Genomic DNA, 10,000 nt, shown 5'->3' with positions numbered 1-10,000 from the left:
CACCCCCACCCTCCCTATCACCCATATCCCCTACAACATACCCACCGCCCTCCACACCACACATATTCCACCCTATAACCCACAATATCTTCCCACAACCCACATTCCTCCTCACAACATCACCTCCACCTTTCCTGCTATGATCAACCACCCACTACCACCTCACATGCCCCCTCCTCACCAACCCAGACGCCGCCACCCATTCACAGATTTTATCGCCAACACCCCTCTCCTGGCCAGTGGGAACCAGTCACCTTGGATCGCTATACCGGCGAAACCGACCTTGATGAGCACCTGAAAGTCTATGTCACCCATGTCGCCTTGTACACATCCCAAGACGTAGTCTTTTGCAAAGCTTTCTCCACCACCCTCAAAGGCCCTGCCCTAGAATGGTTCACAACTCTCCCGCCCTACTCAATCGATAGTTTCGACATCCTCTCCCACATGTTTTCCACCCATTTCACTGGAAGCCGTCCCCATCAAACCACCACCATATCCCTACTGGGTATCAGACAGGAACCTAACGAACCACTCAGAGCGTTCATCGATCGCTTTAGTAAAGTCGCCCTTCGTACACCGCACCTCAACCAGAAGATGATTCTCCAGTGCATGACTCTTACCCTACAACCCGACCCCTTCGCCAACAACGTCTACCTCCACCCACCTGCCTCCATGCACGAACTCAAGCTGCGTGCAGCCGACTACGTCCGCATGGAGGAAATGCAAACACTTCACACCAAATTCTGCAACGATTACGCTGCCACCACCTCCAACCCCACCCCACAACCTAACCCACGCCCTGATACCCGCCCACGTGAATCCCGCCAACCTCGCTTCACCAGATACGCCCCCCTCACAGTAGCCCGCTCCCGCATTCTAGACGAAGCCCTCCAAGCCGATCTAATCCCTCCACCACGCAAGACAACCATACCTCCCAACGCCGACATGACCAAATATTGCCGCTACCACCGCAACCATGGTCACACTACGGAAGAATGCAAAGCACTCCAGGATAAAATAGAAGAACTGGTTCGTGCTGGCCACTTTCGCCGCTTCATCCGTAGGGATGACCATTCCTCCTCCTCTCGATCCCGCCACCCCCCGCGACCTGACCACAAACGTCAACCAAATGACTCCCATCACAATAGCCACCCCACCCAACCCAACAATCAACAACCAGAGCCTGCCCGCATCGACATCACCCCTGCCAACCCCCCCTTACGAGGCACCATTAACACCATCTCTGGTGGCTTCGCAAGTGGAGGCTCCACCTCGTCTGCCAGAAAGAGACACCTCCGCCATATACAATCCATCAACCATATCACCCATTCCCACCACAGACGCCGTATGCCCCCCATCGTATTCACAGATGATGACTTCCACGGCCTCGACCACCAACAGGATGACCCCATGGTCATCACTGTCGAAATCGAAAATTATGTTGTTAAGAAAGTCCTTGTGGATCAAGGCAGCTTAGTTGACATCTTCTACTGGGCCACCTACCAAAAATTACAACTTCCTGACACCGCCATGATCCCATATGATGAGCCCATATATGGCTTTTCCGGCGAACAAGTATCCACCCGGGGCTACATAGACCTCCACACTGTCTTTCGGGACGGAACCCAAACCAAAACCATCCCAATCCGCTTCCTTATTGTCGATGCGCCAACATCTTACAACATACTCCTGGGCCGTCCTTCCCTCAATACACTTGGTGCAGTCGTCTCCACCCCTCACTTGGCCATGAAGTTCCCTGCCCCATCCGGCGACATCCTGACCATACACTATGACCAATGCTTGGCACGCGAGTGCTACATGGCAAGCTTAGGACCACAACTCCCAATCCAACAAACCAACCATATCGAACGACCCCCTGGTTCCAGCATAGCCCTATCCGGCGAGGACCTTGACCCCAGAATAGGCCGGGATGTCCGCCTCGAACCAGTCGAGGACACCACTCCTCTGGAGCTCTCCAATGGCCACTCTATTAACTTGGGGACCGGTTTAAACACTGACGAGCGTGCCACAATCACACCCATCCTCATCAACAACACAGATCTTTTCACCTGGTCGGCCGCCGACCTCCCTGGAGTAGACCCCCAGGTGGCATCCCACAAACTGTCTATATATAAAGAAGCCCACTACGTATCCCAGAAAAAGCGCAAGCTTGGGGAAGAACACCGACAAACAGCCAAGGTGGAGGCTGACAAGTTACTGAGCGCAGGATTTATAGAAGAAACTCAATACACCACTTGGCTTTCTAACGTTGTCTTGGTGAAGAAAGCCAATGGCAAATGGCGGATGTGCGTAGACTACACGGACTTGAATAAGGCTTGCCCTCGCGACGCCTACCCCTTACCCAACATTGATCGACTCGTAGACGGCGCGGCAGGAAACAAGGTGCTTAGCTTTTTGGATGCATATTCAGGTTATAACCAAATCCCCATGGCCACAGCAGATATGCATAAGACCGCCTTCATCACGGACGATGCCAACTATTTCTATAGGGTCATGCCCTTTGGCCTCAAAAACGCCGGGGCAACTTACCAACGACTAATGGACAAAGTCTTCAGCCACCTAACAGGACACTGTGTCGAAGTATACGTCGATGACATGGTTGTCAAGTCCCCAAGCCATCATCAACACGCTGAAGACCTGGCAGCAGTGTTCTCCGCGCTGCGCCAATATAACCTCCGCCTAAATCCCGACAAATGCGTATTCGGCGTCGACTTGGGTAAATTCCTTGGTTTCATGTTAACCCAACGCGGTATAGAGGCTAACCTTGAAAAATGCAAGGCTATCATCGAAATGCGCAGCCCCACTACCGTCAAAGAAGTCTAATGTCTCATTGGCCATCTCACAGCCATCTCTCGCTTCCTACCCAAACTAGCTGAACAAACTCAACCCATAATCCAACTCCTAAAGAAATCCACCCGGTTCACGTGGACTGATGATTGTGAACAGATCTTCCAAAAACTCAAAACAACCTTAACCTTATCGCCTATCCTCCACAAACCAGACACCAGCCAACCCCTGCTGGTATACATCACGGCCACCGACTATACCGTCAGCGCAGCGCTTGTTCAAGAAGTAGAAGGCACACAACATCCTATGTATTTTGTGAGCAGAACACTGCAAGATCCTGAAACCAGGTATCAGATGGTAGAAAAAATAGCCCTATCTCTGGTCCACGCAGCACGCCGCCTTCGCCCATATTTCCAAAACCATACCATAATCGTTAAGACCGACTACCCAATCCAAAAAATATTACAAAAGCTGGATCTAGCCGGATGCATGTCATCATGGGCCGTGGAACTGTCAGAATTCAACATCCGCTATGAACCCCACGACCGCATCAAAGCCCAGTGTCTTTTAGACTTCATCAACGACCTACAACAAACACCCATTGAGGACTAGTGGACGCTTCATGTAGATGGCTCCTCAAACCCAAGGGGTGCCGGCGCCGACATCGTCTTAGAAGGCCCCAACGACATCCTCATCGAAAAATCCCTTCACTTTGCTTTCAAAACGTCAAATAACCAAGCCGAATACGAAGCCATCCTCGCCGGCCATTCCCTAGCCCGTGAAGTCGGTGTCAAGAAGTTAACGTGCAAAATCGACTCCAAACTCACTGTAGGTCATCTAAATGATGAATTCCAAATCAAAGACCCCATCCTCCTACAGTATTACCATCTGGTCCGTGCGGTTATTCAATCCGCTTTCGAACAAGTCCGTGTCGAACACATCCCGAGAACCGACAACGTCAGAGCCGACATCCTTTCCAAATTGGCCAGCACCAAGCTCAAAAACCGTAATCGATCCCTACTACAGCAAACACTATCCACACCTTCCATCACACACATTTGCCAAATATTAACCCACACCCCAGCTAATAACGTCACCCCCTCCCAAACCCAAAACTGGACCACCCCCTACATTCAATACCTCAAAACCGGCAACCCCCCCTCGATGCGGACAAAACTTGGCTAGCTAAGGCCGCCAGGTACACTATGATAGGCGATGACCTCTACAAACGCGGATACGGCCAACCCCTACTTAAATGTGTCACGGCAGAGCAAGCCCAATATATCATCAAAGACCTACACGAAGGAATTTGTGGTTATCATTCCGGTGCACGCACCATGGCTACAAGAGTTCTCAGAGTCGGATACTTCTGGCGCACTATAGAAGCAGACTGCCAGGATCATGTCAGGAAGTGCAAGCCATGTCAGAAGCACGGGAACCTTATTCATCAAAAATAGGAACAACTACACCACATACTATCCCCATGGCCATTCGCTAAATGGGGAATGGACATCCTCGTCCCCTTCTCACCCGGCAAGGGGCAAGTAAAATTTTTAATGGTAGCCGTTGATTATTTTACCAAATGGACCGAAGCCAAGCCGCTAACTACCATCACGGCCTAGCAAGTCCAGCAGTTCGTGTGGAAGGACATTATATGCAGATATGGTGTACCACATACCATTATAACAAACAATGGCCGACAATTCATCGACAAGGAGTTAGCCAAATTCTACACCGGCCTAGGCATCAAACACATCAGAAGCTCTGTAGAACACCCACAAACCAACGGGCAGGCAGAGGCAGCAAATAAAGTCATCCTCATAGAGTTGCGCAAAAGGTTGGATACCGCCAAAGGCTGATGGCCTGAAGAATTAATAGAAGTACTACGGGCTTACAGATGCACCCCCAATCATCAACAAACGAATCTCCATTCAGCTTAGTCTACGGCGCAGACGCCATGATACCGGTAGAAATTGGCGAACCATCCCTGCGCCGGGAACTATACGACCCAGCCCGCAACCACCAAAACATGGCCTTACATCTCGACCTCCTACCCGAACTCAGAGAAAAAGCCCAAATACGCAACCTAGCTGCCAAACAACGAGCTGCCAGGAAGTACAATGCGAATCTACATCCACGATCATTTGTCGTCAGGGACCTAGTGTGGAGAATGGCCAGCAATGCTAGAAAGAAGGATGGCAAGTTCTCCGCCAATTGGGACGGTCCATACCGCATACGAGAAGATGCTGGAGGGGGAGCTTATCGTCTAGAACAATTGTCTGGGGAAGAGATTCCCAACACATGGAATATATCCCACCTCAAGTTCTACTTCAGCTAAATGTGTATTGTAATCAAACCAATACTTGTAACCCCGGGTGTACTCTTTTTCCTCACTTGGTCTTTTTTCCCTAAGGAGGGTTTTGGGCAAGGAGGTTTTAACGAGGTACCCCCTTTTGATAAATAAAAAGAAGGGTTCCCTACTTTACGACTCTCTATGTGTCTTAACTTATTCTTAATTCGTTTAAGTTCCCCACCCTTACCACAAGTAAGCGGCCTGGGTCGAACACCCTTAACTCGTTCTTAATTCGTTTAAGTTCCCCACCCTTACCACAAGTAAGCGGCCTGGGTCGAACACCCTTAACTCGTTCTTAATTCGTTTAAGTTCCCCACCCTTACCACAAGTAAGCGGCCTGGGTCGAACACCCTTTACTCGTGCTTAATTCGTTTAAGTTCCTCACCCTTACCACAAGTAAGCGGCCTGGGTCGAACACCCTTAACTCGTTCTTAATTCGTTTAAGTTCCCCACCCTTACCACAAGTAAGCGGCCTGGGTCAAACACCCTTAATTCGTTCTTAATTCGTTTAAGTTCCCCACCCTTACCACAAGTAAGCGGCCTGGGTCGAACACCCTTAACATACAATCGCTTACGCCATACATAACATACATCACAAGTCATCCAAATTCGATATACACAATAACATACATAAATTAATCACATTAAGCGTAAACGCAAAGAAATGTACCAACGAACATATTGTACCAGTTATTACAGACATAGGCTCAATAATACTTTTACATCATTAAAAAAAAATCGATGTCCTATTCTGCTGAATCATGGGCCACCTCTGCAGCATCATCCACCTTCCTCTCCTCCTCTGCCGCCTTCTCTTCCACCTCCTCATCATCCCCCTCGTCCTCCTTCACCAACTTTCCGTCAACTACGTCCTTATTCACATCAAACTTTGAATCCGTGACGTCCATATCTTGATGGAAGAAGGCCGCCTGCCGCAACCCCTTCTCAAAACCATTGATGTGCTCCTGGATAATGCTGTTCTTCAGATCATCAAGTTCCCCAACAGCCCCATCATACTTGTCCCTCAAGTCCTCATAGTCCTCCTCCAACTCCCCTATACGCTTGTTCAGCTTCTCCTCAGAATCCAAGCAGCGCAACCTTCCATGTTGCCAGCCTCTTCCTCTCCGCTTCCCAGCCTTCTTTCTCCTTTTCTAAAGCTGCCTTCTCCTCCCCCATCTTATCCACCTTACCCTGCAAATTCCCCACCTCCTTTACTTCCCTCCTATAAAGAGACCCCACACGCCGGCTCAGAACTAAGGCCTTGCTCCCAAACTCGACCATTGTTCTCACAATATGCTCCGCGTCCATGTTGTCGATAGAATTAACGACAATATCCGGGAGGGTGATCGAAATATCCTTCCTAACGGATATCTCCGGCAATTCGATCAACTCGGCTTTAGGCCCCTTCTCCCCACTAGCCGACCCCGCCCCGCTAGCCGTTCCAAGAAGAGCCGCCCTTATCTTCTTCACATCTTTGCCCTTCCTGGGTCAAGGCGGAAGCTCGGCCTTCCTTTTCGTTCCGCCATGTACGTGCACCTCCACCATCGATTCCTGTAGGTTGGGAACATCAGCTTTCCCAGCCGCCTTGGCCTTAGCGGCCATTTCCTTCCTCAATGATTGAAAGAGCGCCAGATTCTTCTTGCCAGATTGCGCCATATGCCCTGCAATAACACATCACGACTCGGATCAAAACAACTTAGCATTATTAACACAACTTAAGTAATAAACAGATACCTTCAATATCTATTATCAGGTGCACCGAATTATAAACCCTAACTAGGCCCTTAGTGGGCAACTTATCGACAAACTTTAACAACATCCCCACCACCTCCTTATCACTAGCCGACAACTCCTCCATTCCCATGTCTTTATATCGAGAAGGATTGCTGGTCCAACTAAAGGGAAACTTGGTACTCCTATCCGCATTCAAAAAGTGAGATTTACCCCCTTCCTTGACGACGACTTTGAAGTACCCATCCTTGAAATGCTTGAAAGACTGAGAGAAGGCATCCAGTCTGCTGATGCTAGGGCGACTTATCAAGGATAGCCAAGTAGCCGGCCGCCGAGGTCTAGTATCGTAAAAATACAAGAAAGCATAAGGAGTGGGCTCCAAGTATAAAGACTGGCACAGGATGCGGAAGGCCTGGAAATAAGTCCAACTGTTCGGATGCAGCTGTGTGGGTGCCACATTCAACGCCCGCAACACGCCCATAGTAAAATCGTCTAGCGGCAATCGTACATGAAGTTGAGAGAAGTGGCACATGTACATGTAGAAAAACTTTTCGGTAGCCCCCTCCTGCCCGTGGCATACCCGGTCGATAGCACTGACCCTCTCCAAAGAAACAATGCCCCTACTGACACCCTTGAAGATAACAGGTGTGCAATTCAACCAAGAGTTCAGTAAGCGGGACCACCTGAACAGAGACGAGTGATCACGAACATCACCAGCCACCCACCCGTAGCCGCCTTTCGCCGGCCAGTTGCTCTCCTCCAACTCTTCGGGGGATCCTCCCGAACCTCCCTCACAACCTCCATTGACATCCCACTGGTACCAACCACAGAACTCGTACCCTCGTCACCAAGCCGCCTATCTTTACTCCTCTCCGACTCAGTACTCTCGCTACTACTAAACATAGACATGCTATCACTACTAGACATACCTGGTTTTGTTTTTTACGAGAAGATGTCGGTCGAAAGTGAGGACTAGTCGGACAATATTATGTGCACAAGATCTCTGGATTCAGAATTCTCGCAAATGAAACAAGTAACCCCCCATCTGTTTTCAAACCCACATTTATAGTCCACGATCCCAAACGACGAAAATCTTCCCGCCAAAATAATACCCCAGACTAATCGACACCATCATTACGAAGGATATGACACTTCAAAACGACGACGCCAAAACTTTTTCGATTTGACCAACTGACACCCCTTCACCTACCTTCTGACGGTTACAACTTCTTAGCCTTAACACTGTTCACCACACTTAAAGGCTGGGGGACTGGTGTATCACACCTAGCCGGTTCCGCTAGCATATTAACACATATCACCCTTGACCGACAACTCATATCGGACAAGGCTGGGGGACTAGTGTACCACACCTAGCCAAACTCGACCAAATAAGTAAACAATGTGCACATCAAGGCAGCCAAGTATCTAGCCTAGGCCGACTTAACCTAACTTATACCAGTCTTGACCTAAACTAAACATCTAAAGGGATAACCTACACCAGCATAAGCCATCAAGACAAATAGCCGGCCTAGACCGACTACTCCAGCATATCCGCTAAGTTTAGAACCTAGGCTGACCACTCTAATGAACTCAACATAATGGAAGCGTCCGCGTCCAATAAACCTTAAGGGCCTGGGTTAGGGCCCTGGCCCACTCACAAGCCCTACCTAGAGCCTAAGTCAAGGCCCAACCCATGGAATGGTCAAACGTCATTAATGCTCTATAAATACACGTGGACCCCATCATTTAAAGGTACGCATTCATTAATCACTGATTTGACTCTCTGACTTACTTGACTTACTTGAGCTTCGGAGATTCTTCTGCAGGTAACCCCTCCTGGGTTCAAGCTGACATGTGTAGATCAAAGAAAGGCCAACCGAAGAGATAGCGGACTACTTGGTAAGGTGACGCTTGTGCCTAACTTATCTTATTTGTTCTGCAGGAACAAAACATAATATAGTCCATTATTAATATTCTTACCCTATAATTTAAAAAATATAATATGAAACATTTTGTTATTAATATATTTTTAATTAAAAGTATGCACAGGTAAAAAAACTTACAAAAAATTAATATTTTACAAAATGATATAAACATATAAACATCTGTAAACATGAAATGATTTAACACGTACAATAATAAAAAAATCGTTTATTTATTGCATAATTCATTAAAAATTTAAATACATATCAATATGGAGATTGGATATTGAAATAAAATTGATTTGAATAAACATAATTGATGCGTTTTCAATATAGTTTCACTTGTAGTTTTGTATGTAAAATATTTGACATATGATTAACTCATTATCATTACTAATTTGCCGATTGCGTTTTAAAAATTGAAATTTGTATACTTCTATTACGAACTTAAAAAGATTGATATAAGTAAAAAAACAATAATAAAATACATCTACAACTATCTAGTAATGTGGTCCACACAAAAACTAAAATTTTAAATGAAATAAAAAATAGAAGAGCAAAGGAAATTCTTGTAAAAGTTTTATTTAATATGCTTGTAAATGTAAGTGTTTTCTAATACACCTATGTAATAAAAAAAAGGAAGATAATTTAAAAATACACCTTGAAATCTATACACTAGTTATCACCTTTGTAAGAATCTCTGCAGAGAAAAGCCAAATATTAAAGAAGTCATTTGTTTTGATCTTTCATTCTACCTTCATTGTTATCATTGATAGATTTCATCTTCTCGTGACACAATTCTCTATATAAAGATAAAGATTAAAATATTCTTTAAACTCAACTGTAAAAGTAATATGAACCGACTCTTAAGTAATTCAGACATGAAAAAGTAACTAACTAACTAGAAAATGATATAACGATGATGCTGAGAATAAACACAAAATATTATTAAATTTTGAAACAAGATGCCGCAAATCATCCATAGGAACAACAAATTAACAAAATATATTTCCCTAGTAAATAATAGGTATAGTTACTTATTTGATACCCCAACTTTTTAGTTAAATTTAATTTGGTATCCATATTTTTTCTTTGTTCAATTTAGTACCCATATTATCTAAAGAGATTTAATTTGGTTCTTTCCGTTAAGTTGGAATTAACACCGTGTCCGTAGACACGTATCAAG

Source organism: Vigna unguiculata, chromosome 4, assembly GCF_004118075.2.
Source record: "Vigna unguiculata cultivar IT97K-499-35 chromosome 4, ASM411807v1, whole genome shotgun sequence".
Classification (NCBI taxonomy): domain Eukaryota; kingdom Viridiplantae; phylum Streptophyta; class Magnoliopsida; order Fabales; family Fabaceae; genus Vigna; species Vigna unguiculata.
This window is presented reverse-complemented; position numbering follows the sequence as displayed.